The sequence below is a fragment of the Prionailurus viverrinus genome, chromosome B4 (genome assembly GCF_022837055.1).
Source record: "Prionailurus viverrinus isolate Anna chromosome B4, UM_Priviv_1.0, whole genome shotgun sequence".
Classification (NCBI taxonomy): Eukaryota; Metazoa; Chordata; class Mammalia; order Carnivora; family Felidae; genus Prionailurus; species Prionailurus viverrinus.
In genome coordinates, this window is record NC_062567.1 from 25,082,426 (window position 1) to 25,106,694 (window position 24,269).

Here is a 24,269-nt window from a genome sequence, read left to right on the forward strand (position 1 = left end):
GTGTTGTATGGAAACCAATTTGACAATAAATTTCATATATTAAAAAAATAAAGTGATGACTTATACTAGTGGATTTTCCAATATTAAACCAAACTTGAACCCCAACAATAAACCTGTTTTTATACACTGCTGGATTTGATTTGCTAATTTTTAAAAATTTTTCATCTACATTCATGAAAGATATCTGTTCATAGTTTTCATGTAATGTCTTTATCTTGATTTGGTATTAATGTAATGTTGGTGTCCTAAAATGAGTTAGGAAGTGTTCTTTCTTCCTCTATTTTCTGAATTATCCCTCTTTTAAATGTTCAATAGAATTCATCAGTTAAAACATGTATGGGCGTAGAGTTATTTTGGTTTGGGGTTTTGGTTTGCTTTGTTTGCATGGAAAGGATTTTAACTAAAATATCACTTCTTTAAAAGATACAGTACTATTCTAATTTTATATTTCTTCCTGAGTCGATTTCAGTAATGTTTGTCTTCCAAGTAATTTATCTGTCTCATCAAAGTTGTCAAACTTATTTCTAGAGGTTTGGAATATTTCTTCTATGTGTTTTGTTTTTTTTTTTTGAAAGACAGAGCGCATGAGCAAGGAAGAGGGGCAGAGGAAGAGAGAGAATCTTAAGTGGGCTCCATGCTTAGTGGAGCCCGACATGGGGCTCGATCCCACAAACGTTGGATCATGACCTGAGTCAAAATCAAGAGTTGGACACTCAACTGCCTGAGCCACCCAGGCACCCCTATATGTTTGTAATTTCTATAGAATATGTAATGATGCCTCCCCCTTTCAATCCTGATATTATACTTACTAGAGTGTTTTCTTCCTTCTTTATTTTTCTTGCTTAGACTAGCTAGAGGTTTATTCATCTTTTCAAGGAGCTTACTTTTGGTTTCCTTGATTATCTGTTGATTAACTGCTTTCTATTTCATCGATTTCTGTTCTTTTTGATCATTTTCTTCCTTCTACTTACTTTAGTTTTACTTTGTTCTTCTTTTCCTAGCTTCTTAAAGTGGACATTTAGATCATTTATTTTACACCTTTCTTCTTTCTAATACATGCATTTAAAGCTAAACATTTGTCTAAACACTGCTTCAGCTATACCCCACATATTCTCACGTGTTTTAATTCTGATTCACTTGAAAACAACTTTTAATTTCCCTTTTTTTTAACCAATGCGTTAGAAGCATACGATATAATTACAAATAATGAGGATTTTTCAGATATCTCTGATATTGATTTCTAACTTAATTGTTGGTACCAAAGGACATACTCTGCATAATTTCCGTCATTTTAAACTTAATGAGACTTGTTTTATGTATTAGTATATGGTGGGTTATGTTGATGAATGTTCCATGTGCACTTAAAAAGAATGTATATTCTGCTATTCTTGAATGGAATGTTTTATAAATGTCAATAAAATTATGATAATTTACAGTGTTGTTATACACATCTATAGCCTTCCTGATATTCTTTGTACTTATCCCATCAATTTTACATGAATGCTGAAATGTCCAACTATAATAGAAGATTTCTCAACGTATTCTTTCAGCTTATCAGTTTCTGCTTCATGTATTTTGACAACGTAATATTAGTTGCATTTAAATTTAAAGTTATTATTTCTTCTTGATGAATCAGTCCATTTATCATTATGAAGTGTCCCTTTTTAATCTTATTAACATCACTTGTTCTGAAGTCCACTTTGATATTAACATAGCCACTCCAGTGTTCTTATATTAGAACCTACATTGTATATATTTTTCCACCCTTTTTCTAACCTATTTTAAGACTTTCTTGAGAACAACACAGAGTTTACTCTTTTTTATTCAATCTGACAACTTTTGCCTTTTATTTAGACTACATCATTTAATATGATTATTGATACAGTTATATGTAGTTCTATCATGTTGTTGTAGGTTTTCTATCTGTCCCTTCTGTTCTTTGTTCCTTTTCCCCTTTTTCCCTATCTTCTTTTGGATTATTTTTTAGGAGTTCATTTCATATCCACCATTGGTTTCTTATTAATTAAAACTGTTTTTCTAATCCTTTTAAGTGGATGCTCTCTTCTAATCTACCTTCAAAAAATATTACATGTTCATATATAAAACTCTTGCCACAACATGCTTCCTTTCTCCCATCCAATTCTTTGAGCTATTGTCATACATTTTATTTTTACAGGTTAAAATCCCATCAGATAGCACGGTTTTATTTTTTGCTTCAAACAGTTACCTTTTTAAAAAACTAAAATGCAAAGAAAAAAAAATTATGTTTATCCACATATGAACCATTTCAGGTTCAGGGATTCTTTATTCCTTTGTATACTCCAAATTTCCATCTGGTATCATTTTCCTTTTGCTTAAAGAAATTTCTTTAATATTTCTTATAAGTCTGCTGGTCATAAGTTGTCTCAAGTTTTGAGACCAAAAAAAGCTATTTCTCCCTTATTTTGTTTCCTTCTTAATTTCCTAAAAATGTTTGTTAGCTATATAATACTATGTTGACAATTTTTTAGCACTGAAAAACATGCTATTAAACTGCATTCTGGTTTGAACAGTTTCTGAAAAGTCTGCTGCCTAAAATTCTTGACTTCATTCCTTTGTATGCAATATATTTTCTCCCCTCTGACCATTTTTAAGATTTTTCTCTTTATCATTGATATTCAGCAATTTTCTTATGATGTGCCTTGGTGTGTGTGTGTGTGTGTTATCTTGTCTGGGGTCTTTTTAATTTTTTGGATCTGTGGGTTTATAGTTTACTTCAAACTGGGGAAATTTTCAACCATTATTTATTTAAATTTTTTCCTCTCTCGCCCTCCCCCCAAATCTGAGAATCCAATTATACTTAGGTTAGACTCATGGTACTTCTATAGGGCCCCAAGTTGCTGTTCATCTTTTTCAATCTTTGTTCTATCCTATGGTTGAATTCTCAATATGTTTTTAAGTTCACTGACCTCGTCTCCCAAAAACTCTAATCTGCACTTAATCACACCTAGTTACTGTATTTTTAAATCTCTGGATGTTCTGATTTTTTCTTTTTTATATTTTGTATTTCACCCCTCATTATGCTTATGACCATGGACCATATTTATAAAAGCTGCTTTAATGTACTTGTCTGCTAATTGCACCATCTCTGTTATTTCAGGGTCTATTTCTATTGTCTCCTGGTTATGAAAATTTTCTCTTGCTTTTTTATTAATTGACTAGATGCAATTTACTGTTAATTTTATGTTACTGAGTGCTAGATTTTGTTGTATTAATTTATAGAGTGTTAAACTTCTGCCAGACAGTTAAGTTACCTGATTCTTTTGAGGGTTGGTTGTAAGCTCTTTTAGGACTTATGTAGAGAAACCTTTATTCTAGGGTTCATTCTTATGAAGAGCTGGTAAGTTTTCATTTCTTACAGGCTGCCCTTGCCAGCTTCTAGGGGTTTCAAATTGCATGCACAGTTTGGTGCTCAGCCAGATCCTCAAGAATACCCCTATGCAGGTTTCAGGAATGCTTTCTGTACCCAACACACTCCTCTCCAGGAGAATGAGATTTTAAGTGAATCAGACTTCCCTATCCTGCCTCCTTACTACTTCCTTCCCTGCTCCACAGTGAAAGATATTTCATTTCTAGATTCAGGTTACCAAACTGTAAAGGTTGAAAGGAAAACTGGCCTCCCTTTAAAAAACTCCCTTTAAAAACTGACTTCCCTTTAGGGGCGCCTGGGTGGCGCAGTCGGTTAGGCGTCCGACTTCAGCCAGGTCACGATCTCGCGGTCTGTGAGTTCGAGCCCCGCGTCGGGCTCTGGGCTGATGGCTCAGAGCCTGGAGCCTGTTTCCGATTCTGTGTCTCCCTCTCTCTCTGCCCCTCCCCCGTTCATGCTCTGTCTCTCTCTGTCCCAAAAATAAATAAAAAACGTTGAAAAAAAAATTTTTTTTTAAAAAATAAAAACTGACTTCCCTTTAAAAACTTGCTTAGCATACCTTACTAAAAAAGGAGGAGGTGATGTAAAAGGTGCTTTATTTATACACACACACACACACACGTGTGTGTATATATGTATGTATGTATGTACATATATACATACACACACACACACACACACACACACACACACACACATACCAGGAATTTAATACAAAAAAAACATAGATTTTGCTTCTTAAGAAGCTTATGCTGAATAGGTAATAATATTGATAAATATTAAAAAGTAGGATTATCTACATCCAAACCATAATTATGCACAAAAAAAGTATTTATTTCATTACCTTTGTTCTTAAAAATATTAGCCCTTTACTATATATATTAAAGTTTGAAAAGCAGGACCCTAGTTTATCCATTTCTTCTATTATTGAACTTCCATATTATTTTCAATTATTTTGCTTTAACTATTTTTCTATAACATTATATAGAACTCTCCTGCACATATCTTTGTGTTCTTGAGTAATTATCTTACCAGAAGGAACACATTAAAGTGGGAATTCTAGGGGTGGCACCTGGGTGGCTCAGCTGCTTAAGTGGCTGACTCTTGATTTCAGCTCAGGTCATGATCTTGAGGTTCGTGGGTTCAAACCCCACATTGGGCTCTGTGCTCACAGCACAGAGCGTGCTTTTGGGTTTTTTTTTTGTTTTTTTTAATTTTTTTTTTTTTCAACGTTTATTCACCTTTGGGACAGAGAGAGACAGAGCATGAACAGGGGAGGGGCAGAGAGAGAGGGAGACACAGAATCGGAAACAGGCTCCAGGCTCTGAGCCATCAGCCCAGAGCCCGACGCGGGGCTCGAACTCACGGACCGCGAGATCGCGACCCGGCTGAAGTAGGACGCCCAACCGACTGCGCCACCCAGGCGCCCCTCACAGAGCGTGCTTTTGGATCCTGTCTTCCTCTCTCTCTCTCTCCAACCCTCTCTGACTCGTGTTCATGCACTCTCTCAAAAATAAATAAATGTTAAAAAAAATTTTTTTTAAGTGGGAATTCTAGGTTATTATGTGTTCTTTCAAATTTGAAACTTCTAACCTGCTGTGGTCTGAGAAACCAGTTAACCAGGCTTGTTGGAATCAGGAGTCAGAGAATTTACAGATCAATGTAAAAAGTGGTTATGCACTTGAACTTGAATCCCAGCTCTGACAAAACCAGCCGTGTTAACTATGGGTGATGATGTAACCTGTCCAAGACAGTTTCCTCATCTGTTAAATGGGGACTATAACAGTATATACCTCACAGGACTGCCATGACGATTAAGTTAGTTAAAACAGATAAAGCACTTAAAACATTGTGTTATTTATATGTTTGCAATTAAGAGGAAAACTAGCAAATAAAGAGGCTCTAAATGCACCTGATATACCATTTTAGGGTCTGAATTTTCAAATATCAACCAAATATAGCATATAAAAAGCCTCTTTCCTCCTATCCCTGATTCTTGGATCTGTTCTAGGTAGATGAGATTGACAGAGAAAAGTGTATTACATTTAAGAAATGCCTCTTCCCTTTCTTTATCACATCATTATTGGTTTTAGAAGGAATGTGGATATATTCGTCTTCTGCTAAGGCCAGGTGCAATACTTAATCTTGATTGCCTAGATGCAGGAGGTCAAGAACCAAGATGCATAGGCAATGGTCAACTACCTATACAATCAAGTAGGTACTACTGTTTATCTCTCCTCCTAGGAGAATTCCTGGCTCAGGGCAAGACAGGAATCTCAATACAGGACATAATCCAAATTGTAGGTTGTTTTTTTTTTTTAATTTTTTTTTCCCCAACGTTTATTTATTTTTGGGACAGAGAGAGACAGAGCATGAACGGGGGAGGGGCAGAGAGAGAGGGAGACACAGAATCGGAAACAGGCTCCAGGCTCTGAGCCATCAGCCCAGAGCCTGACGCGGGGCTCGAACTCACGGACCGCGAGATCGTGAACTGGCTGAAGTCGGACGCTTAACCGACTGCGCCACCCAGGCGCCCCAACCAAATTGTAGGTTTTGAGTCAGAGCAGAAGTTTTGTCTGGGTAAGGTCAATATAGTAACGAGGAAGAAGTCACATCTAAAGGACAGAGATAGGTAAAATGGGAAAGGAGGCAGCAAAGTCAGAAACCCAGAGAAGACAGAGAAACAAAATGCGATTCAAGGTGAAAGCATGTGAAGGAGTTCAGGCTTTCCTGGTCACAACAGGGTATTCATCATAGCGCTGATTTCATACTGGTCTGCAGAGCACATGCTGGGTGGGACAGGCCCTGGTGCTGCCAGAAGCAGTGTCACGCTGGAGGCAACTTTTAGATGTGCCATCCTATTATTTAGGTCCTAGCTACCAGAAGCAATCAAACATGAAGTACTTTAGTATCCAGAGACTCTGAAAATTACTCTTTCTTATGTCATTAATTCCAAGTTCCAAGGTTCAAGGGTTATAAAGAAACTGGAATTTGCATGAATAGCATTATTCAGGTCTAACTAAAAGCACTTATAACAAAGCTCTCTATTACTTAAATCATATTTTTGTCTAAGAGAAGGTAAGGGAATGGCTGTATCCCTCTCAATGAAACATTCACACACGATCACTAATTCTCAAAGAGTTTCTGAGGTAAGGGAAAGAATAAGGTGACTTTTCCATTTCTAGCAAACTCTGATTAAAGGCTATTAAAAAAAAAAAAGCTATTTCCAAGTATCATGCTCTTTACTTCTGCGACTCAGTGAACTTTTGTTTAATAACTAAAATCTATCAGGGAATTTGTTGTGTTTATTGTTTACTTTAGACCAAAAACTAATAAAAAATAAATTTTAAATTATTACTCAAATTAATTTCCTTAGATGGAGACCTGGCCAATCAGAGTGGAATCAACCTTGATAGTAGTTCCTCTTTTTCTTAAATATTGGAAACTTCATCTAGAAGTGCTTACCCTTTATTGGTAAAAGCTTCCAATATAAATGCAGGCAGATGAATCTGAGGAATACTCTGAGAGTAAGTGTTCTGAAAAAAATAAAAGATTCTAAAAACACATATACTCTCAGAGTTGGGAAGATCTACAAATGAATTCTCATCTCCTCCACTCCAGCACATTTTCCCTCCACAACTTGTAGAGTCTCAATCTGATCAGCCTCAACTTGTACACTGCCAGTGCTGGAGAACTCACTGTCCAGTGGAGCAGCTCAGTGTTACTTTTCAGCAAGTGTACTTGTTGCCAACTTATGCAATATAGCATTCATTACACTAAGCAGAAATCTCTCTGTAACTTCTCCCATTGCTTCTAGCCAGGTCTTTCCATAGCTCTGAATCTCTAGTTCCTCTTCCACTCGAAAGGAATTCCAAATACAGAAACTTGGAATAATAAAGCTGCAAAACTTCTAGTGTAACCTCACTTACTATGTATGCTGTAATTTTGTTTTCTCTAGATCTCCCTCCACTGGTATCAGGCTAGAGGCTGAACCGGTTGAAATGAGGGTGTAGGGCAGGGAGTAACAAGAATTTAGTGGAGTCCAATGAACTTGGAGAACTTAAGGAACTGCAAAAAGGCAATTTACTAGAGCAAAGTGAGCTAGGCAGAGAATGGTAGGAGATACAGTCAGCTGGCAGAACACACAGGGCCTGGTAGAACATGGTGAGACTTGGGGTTTTATCCTGAGTGTGATGGGTAGTCACCCAAGGGTTCTGAACAGGCAAACAGACAGGGACTGTTGAACATTTTTAAAAACCTTATTGGGTGCACACTTATTGGGTGCCTGGGTGGCTCAGTCGGTTAAGCACCCGACTTTGGGTCAGGTCAGGACCTCACAGTCTGTGGCTTCGAGCCCAGTGTCAGGCTCTGTGCTGACAGCTCAGAGCCTAGAGTCTGCTTCGGATTCTGTGTCTCCCCTCTTTCTGTTCCTCCCCTGCTTGCATTCTGTCTCTGTCTCTGTCTCTCTCAAAAATAAATAAACATTAAAAAGAAAACCCCACATTTGCTCTTATATGGAGAACTGACCAGAGTGGTACAAGGAGGAGATAAGGAAGACCAGTTAGAAGACTGTTGCTATCATCCAGGTAACTTGGGATGATGACAGGTTGTATTATATTAGGGTAGTAGTAGGGGGGTGGTGGCAATACAGGGGTATTTGGTATTTGGGATATATGTAGAAGACAGGACGTATAAACCTTACTGATGGGCTGGACATGGGTTAAGAAGGAAAGAGAAAACTCAGGCTTTTGGTTTTTGGCCTGAGCAACTGTGTGGACCATTTACTGAGATAAAGAAGGAGGAGACAGGAACAGGTTTGGGGAGGAGAATTCAAGAGTTCTACTTCACACATGTTAGGCTGGAAATGTTTATTAGACTTTCAAATAGATGTTGAAGAGGCAGGCATAGAAATGAGCCTCGAGCTCACAGGAGAGATCAAGGTAAAAAAATAAAGCTGGGAGAACAGAAAGCATTTAAAACAAGGGGTCACATGAGACTGCACAGAGAATAAATGTAGAAGGCAGATGAGGACTAAGCCCTAAAGAATGCCAACTTCTGGAGACCGTAAAGAAGAGAAGATAACAAAAGAGACTTTGTAATTTTGTGTGTATTTTATGCGTTCCAGTGTAAGAGAGACTGGAGACTTAGAACTACAGAAAGACATAGCTAAAACTGATGGGGGGAAGTTATAGAGAGATAGATTTCTGCACAGTGTAATGAGCACTACGATGAATAAGTTGTTAAGTAACTCTTATTCTTCTTCATAAAGCAGCTGGAATTACAGTTAACCCTTGAATAACACGGGTTTGAGCTGTGGGGGTCCACTTACATGTGGATTTTATTTCCATACAGTATCATACTGTAAATGTATTTTCCTTACAATTCTCTTAATAACATTTTCTTTTCTCCAGCTTACTTTATTATAAGAACACAATATATCACACATATAACATACAAAATATGTGTATGTGTTAATCGACTATTTAGTTACTGGCATGTCTGCCTGTCAACAAGAGACTATTAGTAGTTAAGTTTTGAGGGAGTCAAAAGCTGTATGTGGATTTTTGACTTTGGGGTGGGGCAGAACCCCCAAAGCCCACATTGTTCGAGGGTTGACTGTATTTTATATCCACCAAGTCCACACCTAGTCATCATTATCTTCAAAAACCACCTTTCAAAGTCACATGCCTACTCTTTTTCTGAGTCCCGACCTATTGACTGAACCTGGATAGCTGCATTTCAACATGTCAGCTGCTCAATTACCCCATCTCTGGCCTCTGGCATTTGTCCTAGCTTCTGGATCCAAATTTTCACCCTCAACTAACAACTTCTAGTTGCCCAGCACTGACCAGGAGGCAGGTTGAGATCATGTTTCCCAGAGCTGCCAGAAGTTCTTGGCTTGTGATCAATGAAGCACACAATGAGTGAGTGTTCAGCAGTTAATCAAGTGACAGAGAACAACTGACATGTTAGGGAACCGTAGAACGAGCCAGATCAAGGCTGGAACAGGGACCGAGAGATTGTACTCCAGGCTAGTCACCCCAGGGGAATCTGCTCTAGGTCACCCAGTGTGATCAGACATCCTTTAACCCAGAAGAGTTGAGTACTCTAAAGTTTACCATGTATCCATGGACTAAGAGTTTCCTGGAAGCTGATCACATTATGAACCAAACAGGAGGTACTTTACACCACACTTCAGCGCCAGTTCGTTCTGCACCAAACTCTCAGGTGCAGCCTAGAGATATTGTTACTTTCCCCACCACATCTAGAAAAGGAATTTCAAACTATTTTTGTGTTTGGGAAGATTAAATGAAATCATAAATAAAGTGTCTGGTACATAGAAAGTGCTCAATACATAATAGCTACTCACATTTATACTTTAGGTGACCACAAAATAACAGTCAGGCAGCTGAACGGTAAAGTAGGTCTCTAAAAACTACTTTTAATGCTCTTCTTTAGCACAAAAGAATAATAAAAGGGTTTTTTTGTTTGTTTTTTATGTATGAACTATCATATGACCAATGGAATTTAAACTTGTCCCAAAAAAGCTCTCTTCCATTTTTCTGAACTTCCTAGCCAAGATTTAGCAAAAGGATGTTACACAAAAAGCAAGTAAAGATGTCATTCTAATAATACAAGATTGATAACACCAATTCTAAATAAATACCATCAAGCAAAACAGAAATCTTCAAGCCTAATAATTATTCTGCAATGATCACTCAGGCCTGGGTTTGTTGTTTTAAATGTCTACATCCTTCAAGTATAATATATTTCTATTTCCCTTTATTAAATTTAAGTTTAACTAAAATCATTAAAGTTGGCAACAGAAGCAAGAAACCATTTATAAGACCAGCATGGATATTTTATCTTTATTAATGAAAATTATGTAATAGTTTCAGCAAACTACAGAGTTCCATTCTTGTAGTCTTTTAATATTTATAGAAATCTAAAAGAGCTACACTGCTAGAGTTCATTTTTGAAACTGAGAATTTCTATTATCTGACAGCAATCAATTATTTTAGCTCAATTACAGAAATGGCTATTTAAGAGTTCTGTTCATCTTTATTCATATTCCTTAACAATAGGTCAACTGTGTCTAGTACTTGACCTAGAAGCTTACATAGATGTAACTGAAGGGTCTCAACTCCAAACTGAGTCCCATCACTGGTCTTTTTGCCTCCAATAGTACATTAAAGAAAAGAGAAGAAAAAGAAAAAACAGTGCACTGGGAACCATTTGCAGGTCTTACCTGTTAATACAAAGTGCTATACTAAACTACCAAAGACCACAGAAGCACCTTAAAAGAATCAAAGAGCAAGTGTGTAATCAGGTATAAGGAAGTCACAAACACCATGCCAATATCCAAAAACTGAAATCCCACACCTCCTATAAACTGAAAAGTGCAACCGATGGTCACCTATTTCCTTATATCTCTATTCACAGAATCTGGATTTTTAAAAGATAACTAATCATTTTGATTCCTCAAACTATTGCAGAGAAAAGTTACTTCTAAACTATAATTTTCAAATAAATAAACCTTGATTTTTTTCTGCTTTAAATGAATTTTTATTTTGGAATAATTTTAGATTTACAGGAAAGTTACAAAGATACAACAGAGTTCCTGTATCTCCCTCACTCAATTTCCCCTAAAGCTGACATCTTACATAACCACGGTTTTGTCAAGACTAAGGAATTAATGTTGATATATTGCTATTAATTAAGCTATAGGTTTTAATTGGATTTCACCTGTTTTTTCACTAATACCTTTTTTTTTTCAGTTCTAAGATCTAATCTAATAATAATTATTATATTTTTATATATTACATATCTTATTATATAATATATATTTTATATATCTATATTATACTTCTATATATTTATATTTATATATTATTTATATAGTAAATATTTTATAGTTACATATATATTTATATTATATATTTACATATTTTATATTTATATTTATGTTTATATGTATCGTATATATTTTATTATATGTTTATTTTATTTTATAATATATATATTTTTATATTTTCAGCACTTGAAGTATTTTCTAGTGCCTTAAGGTGCCAAGCTTATGTGTCTTATTAAATGTCTTCACTATAAATACTACAGAAAATAAACATACAGGCTCCCTGGAAAATATGACTTATTGGATATTAGAGAAATGTTATACTATGATTCATGTAAACATAATATTTCTACTAACATTTTACTGAGGAGAAAAAGAGATAAATCACTTTGTCAGGAACCTATGAGATCAAATTATTTAATGTTTCATAAATATCTTTTCAAAAAATGCTTGTCTCTTACCTATCTCCTAAGGCTCCAGTAAAGAGTCATAAGATATACAGTAAATCCTTTTAATTAATCCTGTAATAGAATATAAAGTATTATTATAAGCATATTCAAATAATCCATTTTTATCAAACATATGTAGAAACTGCCTTCCTTTCATTCTCAAATTTAATTTTTAATTACTGTATATTTTTATTAAGATATCACAATAACTAACTTAAGGGAGAATATAATTCACTAAATTTATTACACCTCTTTAGTTTAAAAATGAAAGCATGCAAAATTTAATAAAAGTTTTAAGACAAACAGAAAATGTACCACAAAAAAAAAGAAATGCCAAATGAATAAAACCGACTAGGAAGAATGCTTCGCATTCTTTTCCATGTACATAATGCCGTGCAAATTACTAAACAGTCACAAACAAGTGAATCATATCGAGGACACAGACTTTTGATGGGAAAATGGTAATCCAGAGTTTGGAGTTAGGAGGTTTCTGAAAAAATACATGTCTGGTAAAGTGTCTGTGTGTGTCAGTTTGCCTGAGATGGTCCCAATTTATGCCTGTTGTTCACAGTGTCCCACTCAATGTATTATTTATCTTAGATTTTCTTAGTGCTTTTTTTTTTTTTTAATGGTAGCAGTATAATAAGCCTGGGTTTTCACTTTTAGGTTCTGCCATTATCTTGTGGAGCAGTATGAGATGCATGTGCAGAGAACCCAGCTGCCAATTAACATGTGGTTAAATCTGAAAGACTTTAACCATAAAGGCATTTCTGGATGGGCTATAACTCATACCTCATTCTCAAAAACAATACCTAAGCCAGTTTCAGGGGGGAAAAAAAAAAAAGTGCACTCAGGCAGGAATAGCTCGAGACAACTCCTTCAGCCTTGAATGGAGGTGGAAAAAATATTCAATACTGCTACCCCTGCTTATGACTAGTTCGAAGACCATATTAAGAAAAGCAGATGGAGATGTTTTACATATTACTCTATAAAGAATGACTTTTCATTTAGATCAAATGAATGCTCTTTAAACTTCTCCCTCTCAATTCTAATTACAATTTATCTTCTTTACACAAAGTTAAGTGACAGCTGTTATTTTGATGGCTCTATTAGCAGAAGAAATTCACAATTAAATGATGTCAGCTTTCTATCAGTGTCAGGAGATACATCAAATAGAAAACTCAGTTAATTCCCCCTTTTTTTTCCTACTGATTTAGAGAGTAATTCAATAAAACAATATGCATACAAATGTACTGTTAGGCTAATAACATACAGAAATTTTATATATTTGCAATAACAGCATAAAGGAAGCAAGTGAGAAGAAAGTTGTATTAGAGTAAGGATATAACACCAGATGGGAACTCAAATCCACAGAAATATAAGAGAATGAAAAATAGGCTGATATAGCTAACTCTATAAATACATATTTGTTCTCCTTTCTTCTCTCAGCTTCTTTTTTTTTTCTTTTTTTTTTTTTCAACGTTTAATTATTTGTGGGACAGAGAGAGACAGAGCATGAACGGGGGAGGGGCAGAGAGAGAGGGAGAGACAGAATCGGAAACAGGCTCCAGGCTCTGAGCCATCAGCCCAGAGCCCGACGCGGGGCTCGAACTCTCAGACCGCGAGATCGTGACCTGGCTGAAGTCGGACGCTTAACCGACTGCGCCACCCAGGCGCCCCTCTTCTCTCAGCTTCTTTAAAAGAGACATAGGATTATATAAAGTAAAAATTATAACAATATATTGTTGGGTTTCTATAGTATATACATAGAAGATGTATAATAATAGTAGGAAAAAGTGGGGAGAGAGAAAAATGGAGCTATACAGGAGAAATGTTTATTTTACTGAGTATAAGTAAAAATGAAAAGTAGATTCTTCTAAGTTAAAATGTATATTGTAAAACCTAGAGCAAACACTAAGAGAATAACTCAAGATGTATAATTTAAAAATGATTAAAGGACTCAAAATACCACACTGGAAGATATTCACTTATTTCAAAAGAATTCACTTAATTTAAAAGAATTCAAAAGAACAAAGGCATGAGACCTACAGAAAACAAAAAGCAAAATAGCAGATGTAAATCCAACCACATCAATAATATTAATTGTGAATGGATTAAACAACCTAGTCAAAAAGCAGAAATGATCAGATTGTATTTTTAAACATCCAATGACAGTGGACCCTTGAACAACATGGTTTGAACTGAACAAGTCCACTTAACATGTGGATTTTTTTTTCAATAAATACATTATAGTACTGTAAAAATCTTCCTTATGATTTTCTTAACAACCAACATTTTCTTTTCTCTAGCTTACTTTATTGGAATATATACCAAATAATATACAACATATACAAAATATGTCTGTTATGTTACTGGTAAAGGTTTTTGGTCAACAATAGGTTAAGTTCTTTGGAGTCAAAAGTTTTATGTGTTGGTCACAAAAGTTTTATGTGTTGGGCTCAGTTGGTTACAGGTCCGACTCTTGATTTTAGCTCAGGTCATGGCCTCACTGTCCACAGGATTGAGTCCCACACAGGGCTCTGTGCTGACAGCATGGAGTCTGCTTGGGTTTCTCTCTCTCTCTCTCTCTCTCTCTCTCTCTCTCTCTCTCTCAAAATAAATAATAAAAATTATTTTTAAAAGTTTTATGTGGGGGCGCCTGGGTGGCGCAGTCGGTTAAGCGTCCGACTTCAGCCAGGTCACGATCTCACGGTCCGTGAGTTCGAGCCCCGCGTCGGGCTCTGGGCGGATGGCTCAGAGCCTGGAGCCTGTTTCGATTCTGTGTCTCCCTCTCTCTCTGCCCCTCCCCCGTTCATGCTCTGTCTCTCTCTGTCCCAAAAATAAATAAACGTTGAAAAAAAAAAAAAAAATTAAAAAAAAAAAAAAAAAAAAAAAGTTTTATGTGAATTATCAACTGTGCAGAGAGTCAGCACCACAACCCCCGTGTCATTCGAGGGTAAAACTGTACATACAATATGCTGTCTACAGGAGACACATTTTATGTTCAATGATACAAATAGGTTGCAAGTAAATGGAAGAAAAAAGACACACTATGCAAAGAAGAACCATGAGAATCAGAAAAAACAAACTTTAAAACAACAACAAAAGAACTGAAGGAATAAACAATTCAAAAATGAAATTGGAAGATGTCATATCCCCTTTCAATATTAGATGGAACAACCAAGAAAATACACAAGGAAATAAAAGATTTGAAAAAAAACTATAGGTCAACTAGACCTAAAAGACATCTATATGATACTCCACCCAAGAATACAATATACATTTTTCTCAAGTGCACATGAAACATTCTCTAAGGTAGACTGTATTCAAGGCCATGTACCAGCCTCAATAATTTAAAGGGATTAAAATCATGCAGACTGTTCCATGACCACAATAGGATGCAATTAGAAATCAGTAACAGAAGGAAATTCTAGACAAATATGTGGAAATAAAACAATACAGTGCTAAATAACCAATAAGTCAAAAAAATCATAAAGGAATTAGAAAACTCCCTGACATGAATGAAAACAAAAACACAACATGCCAAAACCTATGGGATACAGCTAAAGAAAACAGTGCTTAAAGTAAAATTTATCATTGTAAATACTTATGTTAAAAAAGAAGATCTCGGGGCGCCTGGGTGGCGCAGTCGGTTAAGCGTCCGACTTCAGCCAGGTCACGATCTCATGGTCCGGGAGTTCGAGCCCCGCGTCAGGCTCTGGGCTGATGGCTCAGAGCCTGGAGCCTGTTTCCGATTCTGTGTCTCCCTCTCTCTCTGCCCCTCCCCCGTTCATGCTCTGTCTCTCTCTGTCCCAAAAATAAATAAACGTTGAAAAAAAAAATTTTTTAAATAAAAAAAAAAAAAAAAAAAAGATCTCAAATGAATAACCTAAATTTCCATCTTAAGAACTGAGAAAAAGAAGAGTACACAGAAAAGCAAGCAGAAGTAAGGGAATAATAAAGATTGAAGTGCAAAAAAAAAAAAAAATTGCAATAAAGAATAGAAAAACAAAAAAGAAAATCAATGCAAACAAAAGTTGTTTCTTTGAAAAGATCAACAAAATTGACAAATCTTTAGCTAGAGTGACTGAGAAAAAATAAAGGTACACACAAATTACCAGAATCATGAATGAACAAAAGAACATTACTATTGCCTTCCAGAAATAAAAGTTATTATAAAGGAATATTATGAACAACTGTACATCAACCAATTGAGTACTTGGATGAAAAGAACAAATTATTTTTTTTTTAATGTTTATTTTTGACAGACAGGAGAGACAGAGCATGAGCAGGGGAGGGGCAGAGAGAGAGACAGAGACACAGAATCTGAAGCAGGTTCCAGGCTCTGAGGTGTCAGCACCTCTCTCAGCACAGAGCCCGACGCGGGGCTTGAACTCATGAGCCATGAGATCATGACCTGAGCAGAAGTTGGACGCCTAACCGACTGAGCCACGCAGGTGCCCCATAAAGAACAAATTCTTAAAAAAACAACTACAACTGACAGAGAAAACATACAAACTCTGAATAGGCCTGTAACAAATACAGATTGAGTTAGTAATTAAAATACTTCCAACAAATATAAGTACAGACCCAGAGGGCTTCACTGGTAATTCTACCAAACCTTTAAATGAGAATACCAATCTTTAAAGAAGTCTTCCAAAACAAACCAACCAAACATATACATGAGGAGAGAACACTTCCACAAGGCCAGTATTACTTGATACCAAAACTAGACAAAGACATAAGAAAACTATAGACCAACATTCTTTATGAATATAGATGCAAAATCCTCAACAAAATACTAGCAAAGCAAATCCAGCAATATTTAAAAATGATTCAAACCACAACCAAGTAAGATTTACCCTAGGAATGCTAGGTTGGTTCAATACCCACCGACCAAGAAACCCAATCAATAATATATTAACTAAATTAACTAATACTACATTAATGCAATTTTTAAAAAATACATGATAATATCAATAAATACAAAAAGAGTATTTGCCAAAATCCAACACTCTCTTATCACAAAAAGCATTCAACAACCAGGAATAGAAAGGAACTTCCTCAACCAGACAAAAGACATCTACAAAAACTCACAGCCAACATCATACTTAATAATGAAAGACTGAATGTGTCCCTCCTAAAATTAGAAACAAGAGAATTGTGTCCTACTTCTTACCATTTCTACCTAACAGTTCACTGCAAGTTCTAACCAATACAATTAAGCAAGAAAAAAACAAAAACAAACAAACAAAAAAAGATCCAGATTGGAAAGTATAACTATCTCTATTCGTAGATGACAGAGTTTTGTGTGAAGAAAATCCTAAGGAATCTACTTTAAAAAAAGTTTTTAGAATAACCATGCTCAGCAAGGTTGCAGGATACAAGAATATACCAAGAAATTCTTTTTTTTCTATACAACCACAATAACCAATCCAAAATTGAAATGATGGACTTAAGAAAGCAATTCCATTGAGAAGGAAGATTAAAATAGAGAAGATTTTAATTGAGAAGATTAAAACACTTTAGAATGTATTTAACAAAAATAGTATAAGACTTGCACAGTGGAAACTACAAAATACTGTTAAAAGAAATTAAAGACAACTTAAATGGAAAAACATGCCATGTTGATGAACTGTTAAGACTCAATATTGTTAGGATGTCAATATTCCCATATTGGTCTACATATTTGGCACAATTCCCATTACAATCCAAGATGTCTTTTCTCCAAAAATTGACAAACTTTTACTAAAACTCATATGGATATGCAAGGGACCTAGAAGAGCCAAACAATCTTAAAAAAGAAAAAGAAAGTTGGAAGACTCACATAACCCGATTTCAAAACTTACTATATATAGTTAAAGTAATCAACACAGCATGGTACTGGCATAGACATTTCTCCCAAGAAGATTTACAAACATCTAATAAACATATGAGAAGATGCTCAACATCATTAACCACTGGGGAAATGCAAGTGAAAATCACAATACATTTTTAATCAATTTGATATTCAATGAGATACGACTTCATGCCTATAATCAAAAATAGAAATAACAAGTACTGATGAAGATGTGGAGAAATTAGAATCCTCTCCATTTCTGGTGGAAATGAAAAATGGTACAGTCAATTAGAAAAACATTTTGGCAGTTCCTCAAAAGTCTAAAAGATAGAGTACCATTTGACCCTGCAATTCCCACTACTAAGTACTCAAGTGAAATGAAAACGTACACCCACTCAAAAACTTGAACATAAATATCATAGCAGCATTAATCATAATAGCCAACAAGTGGAAACAACCCAAATGTCTATCAACTGATGAACAGATAAACAAAATGTGGCATACCCATTCAATGGAATAGTATCCAACAATAAAAATTAAATTATTAATAATAATAATTTAATATTAATTAAAATATTAATATATGTTAAATCATGAATGAACCTCAACACACTATACTAAGTGAAAGACCACATACAGTAAGATTCAACTTACATGAAAAACCAGAATAAGCAAATGTACAGACTGAAAGTAGATTATGGTTGTCAGGCTGGGTTGATTGGAAGAATAGGGATAGGCAGTGACTGCCAACAGGTATAGTCTTCTTTTAGGGGGTATGGAAATGTCTTAAACCTAGATTGTAGCAATGGTTGTACAATACTGTGACTACACTAAAACCACCTAATTGTATACTTTAAATGGGTTAATTTAATGACATGGAAATTGTATTGCAATTAAAATGTTATTTTAGTTGAAACCAAACTATAGTGCCTAAGGAAGCTAATTAACTCCACAAATAATTTTTTAAAAACTTAAGTGATTATTATGAATATTCACATAATGATCACTTAAGAGAGAAGAGAGGATTGTGATTGACACAGGACACATGGAAGAGTTTTAAGGATGATGGACAAAGTTCTATTTCCTGACCTGGGTGTTATCAGCATTGCAATAATTCAGTAAACCATGTATTTTATAATGTTTCTTATAGCATATGTTTTATTTTATAATAAAAACACATTTTTAAGGGTCATATTTGGATTTTTTAAAATATAATTTGTCAAATTGGCTTCCATACAACACCCACTGCTCATCCCAACAAGTGCCCTCCTCAATGCCCATCACCCATTTCCCCCTCTTCCCCACCCCTCATCAACCTAGTTTGTTCTCTGTATTTAAGAGTCTTTTATGGTTTGCCTCCCTCCCTTTCTGTTTGTAACTATTTTTTCCCCCTTCCCTCCCCCATGGCCTTAAGTTTCTCAAGATCCACATATGAGTGAAAACATATGATATCTGTCTTTCTCTGACTTGTTTCACTTAGCATAATACTTTCCAGTTCCATCCACATTGCTGCAGGATTTCATTTTTTTCTCATTGTGGATTTTTAAAAAATAGGAATTTGAGATTATATCCTAATCATCTGACTAAACTATTTGCTAAGACAATAATGAAAATATCCTCTATCTGTATACATTTATTGAGCATTTGAAATGTGGCTAGCATGACTGAGGAACTGAATTAAAAAAAAAGTTTTTATTGAAGTATAATTGACATACATGTTATATTAGTTTCAGGCATACAACAGTGATTGTCAAATGTATGCATTATACAGTGTTCCCCATGCCTAAGTGTAGTTATCATCTGTCACTATACATTATTACAATGTTATTGACTACATTCTCTATGCTGTGCTTTTCATCTTTATGACATTTATTTTATAAATGTAGTTTTATACTTTTTAATCCCTTTAGCCTATTTTATCCATTCCCCTCTGGCAACCACCAGTTTTGTTCCCTGTATTTACGAGTCTGTTTCTGGGTTTTTGCTTGTCTGTTTTGTTTTTTAGATTCCACATGTAAGTGAAATGATAGGGTATTGGTCTTTGACTTATTTCACTTAACATAGTACTACCTCTAAGTCCATCCATATTGTTACAAGTGGCAAGATCTATCATTCGTTTTTATGGATCAGTAATATTCCATTGTGTATACACTACCTCTTCTTTAACCATTCATATACTGGTTTTCCATATCTTGGCTATTATAAATAATGTTGCAATAAACATAGGGGTGCACATACCTTTTCAAATTAGTGTTTTCGTTGTCTTTGGGTAAATACCTAGTAGTGGAATTACTGGATAGTATTTCTATTTTTAGTTTTTTTAGGAACCTCCATAATGTTTTCCACAGTGGTTGTACCAATCTACATTCCCACCAAAAGTGCACAAGAGCTCCCCTTTCTCCACATCCTCGCCAACTCTTATTATTTCTTGTCTTTTTGATACTAGCCATTCTGATGGGTGTGAGGCGATACTTCATTGTGGTTCTGATTTGCATTTTCCTAATGAATACTGATGCTGAACATCTTTTCATGTGTCTGTTGACCATCTGTATGTCTTCTCTGGGAAAATGTCTATTCAGGTCCTCTGCCCATTTTTAATCAGATTATTTGGGGGATTTCTGCATTGAGTTATCTAAGTTCTTTATATATTTTGGATATTAACCTCTTAGAAATATCGTTTGCAAATATCTTCTCCCATTCAGTAGGCTGCCTTTTCATTTTCTTGATAGTTTTCTTTGCTGTACAAAAGCTTTTTTGGTGTAATCTCATTTAGTCTTTTTTTTTTTTTTTTTTGCTTTTGTTTCCCTTGCCTCAGGCAACACACCCATAAATATGTTGTGAAGGCCATGAAGTCCAAGCGATTACTGCCTATGCTTCCTATGCTTTCCTTTAGGACTTTTATGGTTTCAGTTCTCACATTTAAATCATTAATCATTTTGAGTTTATCTTTGTGTATTGTTTAAGAGTGGTCCTGTTTCATTCTTTTACATGTAGCTATCCAGTTTTACCAATACCATTTGTTGAAGAGATTGTTTTTTCCCCATTGCATATTCTTGCCTCTTTTGTCATAGATTAATTGACCATATAAGCTTGGTTTCTTTCTAGGCTTTCTATCCTGTTCCATTTTGTGTGTGTGTGTGTGTGTGTGTGTGTGTGTGTGTGTGTGTGTGTGTGTGTGAGATACTGTTTTGGTTACTACAGCTTTGTAGTATATCTTGAAATCTAGGATCTTGGTATCTCTAGCTTTGTGCTTTCTCAAGATTTTTTTTTGGCTATTTGAGGTCTTTTGCAGTTCTATACAAATTTTGGGATTTTTTTTTGTAATTATATAGTTTATTGATGTGTTCACTGTCTTACCTCATCCATTATGGTATAATTTCCTTGAAGGCAAGAAGTAAATCTGTTTTAATCACTATTATATACCCCCACCACCACACTAATGTATTCCTTAGCACTTAAAAAATCTCAAAGAATCATTAAAAATATCAGCAGTACATAACTAAGAAAAAAATTGTAATTATATGAGCTGGAAATTTTATAATTGTTCTAGTTCTGTGAAAAATAGAGTTGGTATTTTGAAAGGAAGTGCACTGAGTCTGTAGATTGTTTTGGGTACTATGGACATTTTAACAATATCAATTCTACCCGTGAGTATGGTATATCTTTCCATTTGTTTGAGTCATCTTCGATTTCTTTTTTTAACATCTTATAGTTTTCAGAATATAGGTCTTTCACCTCTTATGTTAAATTTATTCCTACGTATTTTTTGGCACAACTGTAAATGGGATTTTCTTAATATCTTTTTCTGCTAGTTTGGTATTAGTGTATAGAAATGCAACAGATTTCTATATATTAATTTGTATCATGCAACTTTACTGAATTCATTTATCAGTTCTAATAGTTTTTTGGGGTTTTCTACATATGAGTATCATGTCACTCTTAAGTAGTGAAGTTTTATTTCTTCCTTACCAATCTGGATGCCTTTTATTATTTTTTTTCTTGTCTGACTGCTGCAGCTACGACTTCCAGTATATGTTGAATAAAAGTGGTAACAGAAGACATCCTTGTCTTATTCCTGATCTTACAGGAAAAGCCTTTAGTTTTTGCACCTGAGATAATGTTAGCTGTGGGTGTGGGTTTGTCATATATGATCTTTATCATGGTGAAGTATGTTCCCTCTAAACCCACTTTGTGAAGACTTTTATCATGAATGGATGTTGAATGTTGTCAAATGCTTTTTCTATATCTATTGAGATGGTCATGTGGTTTTTACCCTTCCTCTTGTTAATGTGATGAACCATGCTGACTGACTTGCAGATACTGAACTCTCCTTGTACCCCTAGAATAAATTCCATGTGATTGCTGTGAATGATTCTTTTAATATATTGTTGAACTTAGTTTGCTAATATTTTGTTGAGGATTTTTGCAACTATGTTCATCAGGTATTACTGGCCTATAGTTTTCTTTTTTTGTAGCATCTTTGTCTGGTTTTGGTATCAGGGTAATGCTGTCCTCATAAAATTAATTTGGAAGTTTTCCTTCTTCTATTTCTTGAAATAGCTTAGGAAGAATCAGTATTAACTCTTTTTAAATGTTTGGTAGAACTCAACTGTGAATCTACCTGGTCCTGGACTCTTGTTTGTTGGTAGATTTTTTACTACCAATTCAATTTATTACTAGTAATCAGTCTGTTCAATTTTTCTATTTTTTTCCTGATTCAGTTTTGGAAGATCATATGCTTCAGGGAAGTCACCCGTTTCTTCTGTTATTCAACTTGTTGGCATAAAATTCTTCATAGTAGTCTATTATAATCCTTTATATTCCATGATGTCATGACCTTCATACAGTGTCAGTTGTTATTTTTCCTCCTGCATTTCTTATTTGAGTCCTCTCTTTTTTTCTTGACAAGTCTGGCTAAAGGTTTATCAATTTTATTTATCTTTTCAAAGAATCACTCTTGGTTTCATGGGTCTTTTCTATTTTTTTAGCCTCTATGTCATTTATTTCTGTTCTGATCCTTATTATCGCCCTCTTCTACTAACTTTGGCTTTGTTTGTTCTTTTTTCAAAGCCCTTAGGTGTAAGGTTAGATTGCTTATTTGAGATTTTTCTTATTTCTTGATCTATAACTGTATCACTACAAACTTTCCTCTCAGAACTGCTTTTAGTGCATCCCAAAGATTTTGAACTGCTATGCTTCCATCTTCATTTGTCTATATGTATTTTTTCATTTTGTCTTTGATTCTTCGTTGACCCACTGTTGTGTAGTAGCATGCTGTTTAGCCTCCATGTGTTTGTGTGATTTTCCAGTTTCCTTCTTGTAATCAATTTCTAGTTCTACACTGCTGTGATTGAAAAAAATATGCTTGATATGCTTTCAGTCTTCTTAAACTTGAGACTTATTCTGTGGCCTAACAAATGATCTATCCCGGAGAATGTTCCATGTACACTTGAATGTGTATCCTGGTGTTTTGGGATGGGATATTCTGGATATATATGTTAAGTTCATCTGGTCTAATATGCCACTCAAAGTCACTGTTTCTATCCTATGTCTATACTGTCCAATTATTGAGCACCTGAAATGTGGCTAGCATGATTAAGGAATTGAATTGTTAATTTAATTCTAACTAGTTTAAATTCAAATATAAATAATCATATGTGGCTGATGGCTACCACATGGACAATGCAAGCTTAGAGCATACAACTACTATGAAATTTTTGGCAGATATATATTTTCAAAAATAGTGGATAAATAAGCTAACCTTTAAAACATTGAAAATAAAATCTATATATAACAGAGATGGCAGCTTTATAATAACCATCACTTTTTAAAATCTGCATAGAATTCTCAACAAGCAATGAAATAGGGAGTATATATATATGTATATATACACACACACACACTCCCTATTTTTATATATATATATATATATATATATATATATATATCTACACATATATAATATACATATCATATATATACACATGCATATATGTGTAGATATATATATCAGAAAATTTTGCAATCAGTTGTGCTTATCCTACTTGGCAGAGTTCTTAATATGCCCAAAAACTTAACAGCAGCCCTATTTCCAGATTTCACCCTAACTCTCCAGGAAATAAAAAAGGTAACCTAATTTGAACATCACTATGTGGTTCTACAACCTATCACCAACCCCTATAAATTCTCTAAGAACCATAAATTCCACCCAGCATCCTGAACAAATCCAACTATATATAAAGTCTAAGGTGTTTCTGTCACCCTCCTGTTTGTTTCCGAGTCCTAAGTTTTTCAGATTTGATTTTATGACCAGTTTCTATCAGTAAAAATGATCCTTAATATTCATTTGACACACATTTCTTATTATGTTAGGTGCTATATTAGGAAACAGATGAAAAGTACAATCTTTGTCCTCATAGAAATAATAGCCTAGAGGGAGCAAGTACCCAATAAACCTGCAGAACTGAATAGTGTTTCAGTACTAAATGAGTACCATTTATATACCTCTATGGTTGTACAGAAAGGAACGCCTAATCTCCAGGAATAGAAAAGGAAAGGGACCAGGGAAGTGAGGCAATAGCAGAGGCATCTTTGGGCTAAGTCTTGGAAGATAAGCAAGACCTACCAAAGCAGCGAAGGGGGAAGGAGAAATGTTTCAGGCAAAGAGAAAACATGCAAAGGCTCAAAAGCCCAAGAGAAGAATTAAGTCAAGCTCAATACTGA

General features: G+C 34.9%; 1 protein-coding gene across 8 annotated transcripts in view; it reads right to left on the reverse strand.

Moving 5' to 3' along the window:
* ZNF438 (zinc finger protein 438) overlaps positions 1-24,269 on the reverse strand; it is a 172,917-nt gene that overhangs the window by 120,943 nt on the left and 27,705 nt on the right. For 6 of the 8 annotated variants that reach the window (XM_047867502.1, XM_047867499.1, XM_047867506.1 and 3 more), the window contains exon 2: positions 11,720-11,779. The exons of the other annotated variants lie outside the window; for them this stretch is intronic. The gene's annotated coding sequence lies outside the window, so the exon portion shown is untranslated. The remainder of the gene's footprint in view (positions 1-11,719; positions 11,780-24,269) is intronic. 8 annotated transcript variants of the gene reach the window in all.